This window comes from Arachis ipaensis, chromosome B1, assembly GCF_059453495.1.
Source record: "Arachis ipaensis isolate K30076 ecotype BB chromosome B1, ASM5945349v1, whole genome shotgun sequence".
Taxonomy (NCBI): domain Eukaryota; kingdom Viridiplantae; phylum Streptophyta; class Magnoliopsida; order Fabales; family Fabaceae; genus Arachis; species Arachis ipaensis.
In genome coordinates, this window is record NC_142436.1 from 102,934,694 (window position 1) to 102,946,531 (window position 11,838).

The window sequence follows — 11,838 nt, forward strand, 5'->3', positions numbered from 1 at the left end:
AATGTCTCCTTCTATGGAAGCTCCAGCTGAGTAACATAGATGGCAAATAAGATGAGGAAAAGCTAGCCTTGCCCCAGGAGAGGGCTTTTCGGCTATTTTGTAGATTTCAAGGGAGATGACTTCATGAACTTCTACTTCCTCTCCAATCATGATGCTATGGATCATGATGGCTCGATCCACATAAACTTCAGATCGGTTGCTAGTGGGGATGATGGAGCGTTGGATGAACTCCAACCATCCTCTAGCTGCAGGCTTGAGGTCTAGTCTTCTTAGTTGAACCGGCTTGCCTTTGGAGTCAATCTTCCATTGAGCTCCTTCCACACATATGTCCATGAGGACTTGGTCCAACCTTTGATTAAAGTTGACCCTTCTAGTGTAGGGGTGATGGGATATTTTCGCGGAGAAACGAATTTCTCCAAAACACCCAAATCTAACCGGCAAGTGCACCGGGTCGTATCAAGTAATAAAACTCACAGGAGTGAGGTCGATCCCACAGAGATTAATGGATCAAGCAACTTTAGTGGGTGATTAGTTTAGTCAAGCTAACATTTGTGTGATAATTGATGCAGCAGAAAGTAAATGACAAGGAAAATTAAAGTGCAAAAAGTAAATTGGACAGTAACTTAAAGAATAAGAAAGTAAAATAGCTGAAACTTAAATTGCAAGAAAAGTAAATTTGCATGAAAAGTAAAGGGGACTGGGTTCAGGAAAATTAAATGAAAGCAGTAAATCAAAGCTTAGAACAATTGCAAGGAAATTAAAATTGCATGAAAAGTAAATTCAGATCACAGTGGCTCAAATGTAAAATGCAGAGGAACACACGTGCAGGAAAGTAAATTGGGAACAAGGAGATCAGAGAGCAAAGTGACTGTGCTTAATTTGCAGAAATTTAAAAGGATGTTGAAGATCTCAGGAGTGGATCCTTCCTTGATTCAACAAGAGAAAAGTTGCAGAGAATTAAAAAAAGATTGCAGAAGAAGTAAAGAGAAGTTGCAAATAGAGAATGAAAACAGAATTCCTTCCAATCTCAATTCAAGATTCAAAATAGAAAATAAAACTCAGAGAGAGAGCTCTGTATTCCTAATGCTCCCTCGTGGAGCTCGCCCCCCTCTCCTCTCTATTCGGGCCTCCTTTCTAAAATGAGAATGATGCCTTATATAGGCATTTTTACAAAATGAAAATGAAATTCAAAACAAATTACAATTAAATAAAATTCCTATTTTATCTATCTCTTGTGCCTTTGAGTGATGACAATTGGGCCCTTGCTCTTGATGGAATTGGGTTGATAGAGGCCTTGGTTGATTGCTCTTGGAGTTTGGAGAAGAACCGAATTGAACCGGGTTGGAATCATGAAAGCTTGAGTAAAAGTTGGAGTAAAAGTTAGGGGTCTAACTTTTGCTCCAACTTTTCACATCAGCACCCTTGTTTTGCTGATACCAACGTTGGGGCAAAAGTTAGGGGTCAAACTTTTGCTCCAACGTTGGCCCCCTTGTGTGCATGTGTGGGGTGCTACTTTGTCCTCTTGTCAACGTTGCCAATTTCATGCCAACTATAGACTATTATATATGGTTGGAAAGCTCTGAATGTCAGCTTTCTAACCCAATTGAAATCACCTCAATTGGACATCTACAACTCAAGTTATGCTCCTTTGAAGAGGACAAGGTTGCTGGCTTTGGTGTGCAGCGTTTGAGGCGACGTTTGCCTCAAACGTGGTCGAAAACGCCAGTTCTGGAGGCTCAAACATATTGTCCACCCCATACTATTATACATTGTTGGAAAGCCCTGGATGTCTACTTTCCAATGCCGTTGGAAGCACATCATTTGGAGCTTTACAGCTCGAGTTATACTCCGTCGAAGGTGCAGAGGTCAGTTGGCCTCACTGCAGGTTGCCACCATGTTCGTTTATGCATATTGCGGGACAGTTTTCTCCCTCAATTTTAGTGTCCACCATGCAGTGCCATATATGCTTGGAAAGCTCTCAATTCCTACTTTTCATTGCTTTTTGAATCACCTCCTTTGGAGCTCTGTAGCTCAAGTTATTCTTGTTGGAAGTATACCCCTTGCACACTCATGGCGCCAACGTTAGCCAAAAAGTTAGGGGCTAACGTTGGCGCAAACTTTTGCTAGCCCAGGGAGAGTTTTTCAGGCGCCAACGTTAGCCAAAAAGTTAGGGGCTAACGTTGGCGCAAACTTTTGGTGCATCCAGGGAGTGTTTTTCATGCCAAAAGTTAGCCAAAAAGTTAGGGGCTAACTTTTGGTCCAGCTTTTGCCCAAAAGTTAGCCAAAAAGTTAGGGGCTAACTTTTGCTCCAGCTTTTTGCCCAAAAGTTAGCCAAAAAGTTAGGGGCTAACTTTTGCTCCAGCTTTTTGCTTCCTGGTTCATTTTCAATTAATCCAAAAGTTTGAGCTAAAGTTTGAGGCAAACTTTTGCTCAAACTTTTTGTCCTCTCTTCCTCCTAGCCATTCCTTCTTGCTTCAACCTTTCTCCAAGCTTTCTTCACCTATCATTAATCAACCAAACACATCAAAGCTATTCTCAAAATCATGAGATATTCATTCTTTCATATTATGTGACAATTATAGCATAAAACCTCATGAAATAGCATGAATTCATACATGGTTGATTAAATCAAAGGAAACATGAAAATCTACCCAATTGGCTTGCTTATGGCTCAAGAAAGTGCATAAAATCTATTGAAAACAAATGAAAAAGCATAGAAAAATATGACATGTTGGCATGTCATCACAACACCAAACTTAAACCTTGCTTGTCCCCAAGCAAGAAAAGAATCATGCAATAAAGATTGACAATCCAAGGCAAGAAGAATAGCAACTCAATGTTCATGGTAAGCTAGTTTTCTAAGCATGCTACAATCAAAAAAGAAATGTAAATGATTGATGCTTCCATCTAGCTCAATTTATGAAATCTTTTTCTTATATTTCTTCCTTGAAACAAGCTTTTGATTTTCTTATTAGCTTCTCCTTTTGGGTGCTTTGCCCCATGAGTTGATAACAAAGCTACGACTTCTAAATGCTTTGTTTTCAAGTATTACCACTTGATACATAAGCACCACAAGCATTTGATTAGAGGACTTCATTAAGCTCATTTTTCTTTTCTTTTCTTGACTCTCTAATCATTGATGCTCAGAGCCTTGAGCTTTGAGGGAGTGCTTTTGCACTTTGAGCCTAACCTTGGCTTCTAAGTGTTTTGTTTTCAAGCATTTGGCTTGATACATAAACACCACAAGTACTTAACAAATAAATTTCCATTGGTACTCAGAGCCTTCAGCATTCTCATTCTTTCCCTTTTACTTTTCTTGCTTTAATTGTATTTGCCTCTTCAAGGTTTTCATGATTTTAAAAGATTTCACAAAATGTTCTAGATGAAAACTTCAATTAAATAAAATCCAATGCAATTGAGCAACAATTAATCATACTAGCTTTCCAATACTTTTATGCACATGCTAAATTCTTCTTTAATGCCTTGTTTGTTTATGATCATGATACTTTGTTGCTTTTGAATTCACAAAACTCAAGTTGGTAATCATAATGACACAGCACCATGTTGCAAATTAGAAATCAAACTATGCCTTTTCATACACACATGCATACAGAGAAGGTAAAGACAATCATGCAGTTTATAGTGCTTGAAACAAATGAGAGGAAAAGGAACTTTACAACCTTGTAGTTCATCTTCTCTATTGTTGTTATTTTCCTCTCATTCTCCTCCTTCCCATACCAAACTCAGAATGCTTGCTCATCCTCAAGCAACTATTAGAACCGTGGCTATGGGGCTAAGATGGATCATGAATGTCTTACACAAGAAATGTTAGTAGTACATGTGTTTCAAGCAAGCAAAATTAAAGATAATAATCAAGGCACAAGAGACAGAGACATTGTGATTGCAAGCTTAAGAAGGTGAGCATAATACTTTGCATAAAGAATAAGTGGCACACCAAACTTAGTGTGACACTTTCACTTGGAATCAATGCAAGTATCCAGTAAAGATTTGAAGCAAATTGTGTTGCATAGCAACACCAAACTTAGAATGCAATCCTATGTCAATTTATTTGAACTAAAACTAAACAAAAGAAACTGTTATATGTTAAATACAATCACCAAATGAAGAATCTGTTATGAATAAGGATGTCTTGGTGATGTATGAACAAAAACAGTTAATGAAAGAAAGCATTAAAAACAAGTAAATAAATGAAACAAAGAGAAAACAAAAATTATCCAACTAAGAAGAAAAATAACACTGTAAAAGGCAATATGATTATGCAGACAAGTGATGTTGCTGGATTCATTGCATAGAAAATTAAGTGGCACACCAAACTTAGAATCTTAGCGTGACACTTCATGTAGAATTGATGCAATCATCCAAACGGGATTGAAAACAATTTGTTGCAAGGCAACACCAAACTTAGAATGTGATCATATGCCAATTTATTGAAATTTAAACAAAGCAAGGAGAAGAAATGTACCTACTGTCTACCTGTTCTTTACTTTCTTCCTTTTCTTCCAATTTGTTAAGAGAAATGACTTCAAAGGAGGAGAAGTTTCAGCTACTGTCCCTTGCCTTGGCCTTTCCTCAGCAAGCTTCCTTTTGCAAATGGCTTGATTGATCTTGCTTGCTGGATCAGGGACAAGATTGGTGCTCTTGTTAGTTGCCTTCACTTCTTTGAATCCAAGTCTTGGTTGCTGTGTGATTATTGGAGTTTTGTATTCATCCAGAGCCTTTTCAACTGATGGTTCCATGAACTCCTCCTTCATGTACTTCTCTGCCTCACTTGAGTTTGGAATGACTTCCTCACTTTCTTGCTCCTCCACTTCCTCTTTTACACTCAACATTTGTTTTAATAGCTTTTTCATTGAGGAGGTTTGTTGATCTTCCCAACATTTCTTCATCTCCTCTTCATATTTTTCGATCACAGATTCAAGGGAAGTTTGTGAGGGTTGTGAATGTTCATGTTCCTTTATCACCTCAAGAGCAGTTTCAGGTTCCACTACTTTCACCACCTCTTCTTTTTTTGTAATTTCACTTGACACAGGGACCTTGCATTCTTGTTTTTCCATTTTCTCCTTCCTTGCATTCAACAATTGGCCTACCATCACTTCCATGTTTTTGTGGGAGTTTTCTATTTCTTTATGGTATTTCTCTTCCTCCTCCGCAAATCTTTTGATCATGGACTCAATCTTTGAGAGGCTTTGGTTCATGGAAGTTTGTGTGGATGGTGAGTTTTGACAGAGGCTTTCTGTTGAAGCGTGGTCAAGTAATGATATCTTCGGATGAATATCATATGGAGCATTAGAATTCCCTTCCCAGCCACCATTAGAATCATGACTTGCATCATTTTGTGGTGGAGGGAAATATCCCATATAATTTCCTTTCTCATCTTGTGGTTCTGAAGCATAGCTCCATGACTTGGAGTGCTCAGAATTGGTATTTTCTTGGTGATATTCCCAGCCACCATTAGAGATTGGTGATGGTGGGTGATATCCCATAAAATTTTGTTTGACCAAATGATGAGTTGAACTCCATTTGTATTTTGCAAACATCAATGAAAATTGAAATTACTCATATCAGAGATGAGAATTTCTTAGTGAGGCAAAAACATAAACACCTTGGTTTCAGCTTAGAACAGAGAACAAAAATAAAGAAAATGCTTGATCTAGACTTCTCTCCCACTTAATCATTGTTGATCTAAATCAATCCCCGGCAACAGCGCCAAAAACTTGATGGGATATTTTCGCGGAGAAACGAATTTCTCCAAAACACCCAAATCTAACCGGCAAGTGCACCGGGTCGTATCAAGTAATAAAACTCATGGGAGTGAGGTCGATCCCACAGGGATTGAGGGATCAAGCAACTTTAGTGGGTGATTAGTTTAGTCAAGCTAATATTTGTGTGATAATTGATGCAGCAGAAAGTAAATGACAAGGAAAATTAAAGTGCAGAAAGTAAATTGGACAGTAACTTAAAGAACAAGAAAGTAAAATAGCTGAAACTTAAATTGCAAGAAAAGTAAATTTGCATGAAAAGTAAAGGGGACTGGGTTCAGGGAAATTAAATGAAGCAGTAAATCAAAGCTTAGAACAATTGCAAGGAAATTAAGATTGCATGAAAAGTAAATTCAGATCACAGTGGCTCAAATGTAAAATGCAGAGGAACACACGTGCAGGAAAGTAAATTGGGAACAAGGAGATCAGAGAGCAAAGTGACTGTGCTTAATTTGCAGAAATTTAAAAGAATGTTGAAGATCTCAGGAGTGGATCCTTCCTTGATTCAACAAGAGAAAAGTTGCAGAGAATTAAAAAAAGATTGCAGAAGAAGTAAAGAGAAGTTGCAAATAGAGAATGAAAATAGAATTCCTTCCAATCTCAATTCAAGATTCAAAACAGAAAATGAAACTCAGAGAGAGAGCTCTGTATTCCTAATGCTCCCTCGTGGAGCTCGCCCCCCTCTCCTCTCTATTCGGGCCTCCTTTCTAAAATGAGAATGATGCCTTATATAGGCATTTTTACAAAATGAAAATGAAATTCAAAACAAATTACAATTAAATGAAATTCCTATTTTATCTATCTCTTGTGCCTTTGAGTGATGACAATTGGGCCCTTGCTCTTGATGGAATTGGGTTGATAGAGGCCTTGGTTGATTGCTCTTGGAGTTTGGAGAAGAACCGAATTGAACCGGGTTGGAATCATGAAAGCTTGAGTAAAAGTTGGAATAAAAGTTAGGGGTCTAACTTTTGCTCCAACTTTTCACATCAGCACCCTTGTTTTGCTGATACCAACGTTGGGGCAAAAGTTAGGGGTCAAACTTTTGCTCCAACGTTGGCCCCCTTGTGTGCATGTGTGGAGTGCTACTTTGTCCTCTTGTCAATGTTGCCAATTTCATGCTAACTATAGACTATTATATATGGTTGGAAAGCTCTGAATGTCAGCTTTCTAACCCAATAAGAATCACCTCAATTGGACATCTACAACTCAAGTTATGCTCCTTTGAAGAGGACAAGGTTGCTGGCTTTGGTGTGCAGCGTTTGAGGCGACGTTTGCCTCAAACGTGGTCGAAAACGCCAGTTCTGGAGGCTCAAACATATTGTTCACCCCATACTATTATACATTTTTGGAAAGCCCTGGATGTCTACTTTCCAATGCCGTTGGAAGCACATCATTTGGAGCTCTACAGCTCGAGTTATACTCCGTCGAAGGTGCAGAGGTCAGTTGGCCTCACTGCAGGTTGCTACCATGTTCGTTTATGCATATTGCGGGACAGTTTTCTCCCTCAATTTTAGTGTCCACCATGCAGTGCCATATATTCTTGGAAAGCTCTCAATTCCTACTTTCCATTGCTTTTTGAATCACCTCCTTTGGAGCTCTGTAGCTCAAGTTATTCTTGTTGGAAGTATACCCCTTGCACACTCATGGCGCCAACATTAGCCAAAAAGTTAGGGGCTAACGTTGGCGCAAACTTTTGCTAGCCCAGGGAGAGTTTTTCAGGCGCCAACGTTAGCCAAAAAGTTAGGGGCTAACGTTGGCGCAAACTTTTGATGCATCCAGGGAGTGTTTTTCATGCCAAAAGTTAGCCAAAAAGTTAGGGGCTAACTTTTGGTCCAGCTTTTGCCCAAAAGTTAGCCAAAAAGTTAGGGGCTAACTTTTACTCCAGCTTTTTGCTTCCTGGTTCATTTTCAATTAATCCAAAAGTTTGAGCTAAAGTTTGAGGCAAACTTTTGCTCAAACTTTTTGTCCTCTCTTCCTCCTAGCCATTCCTTCTTGCTTCAACCTTTCTCCAAGCTTTCTTCACCTATCATTAATCAACCAAACACATCAAAGCTATGCTCAAAATCATGAGATATTCATTCTTTCATAATATGTGACAATTATAGCATAAAACCTCATGAAATAGCTTGAATTCATACATGGTTGATTAAATCAAAGGAAACATGAAAATCTACCCAATTGGCTTGCTTATGGCTCAAGAAAGTGCATAAAATCTATTGAAAACAAATGAAAAAGCATAGAAAAACATGACATGTTGGCATGTCATCAAGGGGCGTGCATCTCCTTGCATCAAAGGCAAGTTGAACGCCAACCTCACATTTTCCGAACTAAAATCTAAGTATTTCCCCCGAACCATTGTAATATAATTCTTTGGTTTCGGGTTCTTACTTTGATCATGGTTCTTAGTGATCCATGCATTGACATAGAACTCTTGAACCATTAGGATGCCGACTTGTTGGATGGGGTTTGTTAGAACTTCCCAACTTCTTCTTTCGATTTCATGTCGGATCTCCGGATACTCATTTCTCTTGAGCTTGAAAGGGACCTCGGGGATCACCTTCTTCTTGGCCACAACATCATAGAAGTGGTCTTGATGAGCTTTGGAGATGAATCTTTCTATCTCCTATGACTCGGAGGTGGAAGCTTTTGTCTTCCCTATCCCTTTTCTAGAGGATTCTCCGGTCTTGGGTGCCATCAATGGTAATGGAAAAACAAAAAGCTTATGGGTGGGTAAGAAGAAGAAGAAGAAATGGAGGGCTTTATATAGGGAAGGGAGGGGGGGTAAGGTTCGGCCATAAGGGTGGGTTTTGGGTGGGAAATTGATTTTGAATTTTGAAGGTAGGTGGGGTTTATGAGGTAGGTTTATGGGGAATAGTGGATGGATATGAGTGGTGAAGTGGTGATAGGGAAGAGAGATTGAGGTGATTGGTGAAGAGTTTTGGGGAAGAGTGTTTATGGGATTGTGTGAAAAAGGGGTGAGAAGAAGTGATGGAGGTAGGTGGGGATCCTGTGGGATCCACAGATCCTGAGGTGATTATGTGGGGTCCACAGATCCTGAGGTGTTCAAGGATTTACAACCTTGCACCAAATTAGGCATGCAATATTCCCTTACACACAACTTTGGGCGTTCAGCGCCAGATTGGTGCTTGTTCAGGGCGTTGAACGCCCATTTGTTGCCCATTTCTGGCGTTGAACTCCAGAACCATGCTTGTTCTGGGCGTTCAACGCCAGCTCTTCTCCAGGGTGCAATTTTGGCGTTCAAACGCCCAGATGCTGCCCATTTTGGGCGTTCAGCGCCAGAACCATGCTCTATTCTGGCGTTGAACGCCAGCCAGATGCTTCTTACTGGCGTTTAAACGCCAGTAAGGTCTTCCTCCAAGGTGTGATTTTTTTTTTGCTGTTTTTGATTCTGTTTTCAATTTTTTTTTCAGTTGTTTTTTTGTGACTCCACATGATCATGAACCTATAAAGACATATAACTAATAAAAATATAATTAAATAAAAATTGGGTTGCCTCCCAACAAGCGCTTCTTTAATGTCAATAGCTTGACAGTGGGCTCTCATGGAGCCTCACAGATGTTCAGAGCATTGTTGAGACTCCCCAACACCAAACTTAGAGTTTGGATATGGGAGTCTCCCAACACCAAACTTAGAGTTTGACTGTGGGGGCTCTAGTTGACTCTATTTTGAGAGAAGCTTACTGTGCCTCTTTTCCATGTTTACAGAAGGATGTCCTTGAGTTTTAAACTCAAGGGAGTCCTCATTCAATTGAAGGACTAGTTCACCTCTGTTAACATCAATCACAGCTCTTGCTGTGGCTAGGAAGGGTCTTCCAAGGATGATGGATTCATCATCATTCTTCCCAGTATCCAGGACTATGAAATCAGCAGGGATGTAAAGGCCTTCAACCTTTACTAACACGTCCTCTACTTGTCCATAAGCCTGTTTTCTTGAATTGTCTGCCATCTCTAATGAGATTTTAGTGGCTTGCACCCCATAGATTCCCAGTTTCTCTATTACAGAGAGGGGCATGAGATTTATCCCTGACCCAAGGTCAGATAGAGCCTTCTCAAAGGTCATGGTGCCTATGGTACAAGGTATTAAGAACTTTTCAGGATCCTGTTTCTTCTGAGGCAATGTCAGTTGATCCAGATCACTCAGTTTATTAGTGAACAAGGGAGGTTCATCTTCCCAAGTCTCAATACCAAATAATCTAGCATTTAGCTTCATGATTGCACCAAGGTACTTGGTAACTTGCTCTTCAGTAACATCCTCATTCTCTTCAGAAGAGGAATACTCATCAGAGCTCATGAATAGGATAAGGAGGTTTAATGGAATCTCTATGGTCTCTAGATGAGCCTCAGATTCCTTTGGTTCCTCAGAGGGAAACTCCTTATTGATCACTGGACGTCCCAGGAGGTCTTCCTCTTTGGGATTCATGTCCTCCCCTTCCTTTCTAGGTTCGGCCGTGTTGACTATGTCAATGGCCTTCCACTCTCCTTTTGGATTTTCTTCTGTATTGCTTGGGAGAGTACTAGGAGGGATTTCAGTGATCCTTTTACTCAACTGGCCCACTTGTGCCTCTAAATTTCTAATTGAGGACCTTGTTTCATTCATGAAACTTACAGTGGCCTTATATAGATCAGAGACTAAGTTTGCTAAATTAGATGTATTTTGTTCAGAGTTCTCTGTCTGTTGCTGAGTGGATGATGGAAAAGGTTTACTATTGTTAAACCTGTTTCTTCCACCATTATTAAAGCCTTGTTGAGGCTTTTGTTGATCCTTCCATGAGAAATTTGGGTGATTTCTCCATGAGGGGTTATAGGTGTTTCCATAAGGTTCACCCATGTAATTCACCTCTGCTATTGCAGGGTTCTCAGGATCATAAGCTTCTTCTTCAGAAGATGCCTCTTGAGTGTTGTTGGATGCAGCTTGCATTCCATTCAGACTCTGAGAAATCATATTGACTTGCTGAGTCAATATTTTGTTCTGAGCCAATATGGCATTCAGAGTATCAATTTCAAGAACTCCCTTTTTCTGAGGCGTCCCATTGCTTACAGGATTCCTCTCAGAAGTGTACATGAACTGGTTATTAGCAACCATGTCAATGAGTTCTTGAGCTTCTGCAGGCATTTTCTTTAGGTGAATGGATCCACCTACAGAAGTATCCAATGACATTTTAGCTAATTTAGACAGACCATCATAGAATATATCCAGGATGGTCCATTCTGAAAGCATGTCAGAAGGACACTTTTTGGTCAGTTGCTTGTATCTCTCCCAAGCTTCATAGAGGGATTCACCTTCTTTCTGTCTGAAGGTTTGAACATCCACTCTAAGCTTGCTCAGCTTTTGAGGAGGAAAGAACTTGGCTAAGAAAGCCGTGACCAGCTTATCCCAAGAGTTCAGGCTATCTTTGGGTTGAGAGTCCAACCACACTCTAGCTCTGTCTCTTATAGCAAAAGGGAAAAATATGAGCCTGTAGACTTCAGGATCTACTCCATTAGTCTTAACAGTATCACAGGTCTGCAAAAATTCAGTTAAGAACTGAAAAGGATCTTCAGATGGAAGTCCATGAAACTTGCAGTTCTGCTACATCAGAGAAACTAATTGAGGTTTCAGCTCAAAATTGTTTGCTCCAATGGTAGGGATGGAGATGCTTCTTCCATGTAAATTGGAATTAGGTGCAGTAAAGTCACCAAGCATCCTCCTTGCATTATTATTATTTTCGACTGCCATCTCCTCTTCTTGTTCGAAAATTTCTGAAAGGTGCTTGCTGGATTGTTTGTAATTTAGCTTCTCTTAGTTTCCTCTTCAGAGTCCTTTCAGGTTCTGGATCTGCTTCAACAAGAATATTCTTGTCCTTGCTCCTACTCATATGAAAAAGAGAGAACAGAAAAATAATAATAGGGATCCTTTTTTACCACAGTATAGAGGTCCCTATGTGAGTAGAAGAAAAGAAGAAGAGAAAATCTGAACTCAGAGAGAGAAAGAGGATTTTCGAAAATAATTTTTGAAAAAGAGTTAGTGATTTTCGAAAATAGTTTTTGAAAAAGGTTAG

General features: G+C 39.7%; 1 non-coding gene across 1 annotated transcript; it reads left to right on the top strand.

The window, feature by feature from the left end:
• Window positions 1-11,012: 11,012 nt before the first annotated feature.
• LOC148577706 (small nucleolar RNA R71) lies at window positions 11,013-11,120 on the top strand. The gene has a single exon (XR_015903155.1). It is a non-coding gene; the product is annotated as a small nucleolar RNA R71 (small nucleolar RNA).
• Window positions 11,121-11,838: the final 718 nt, after the last annotated feature.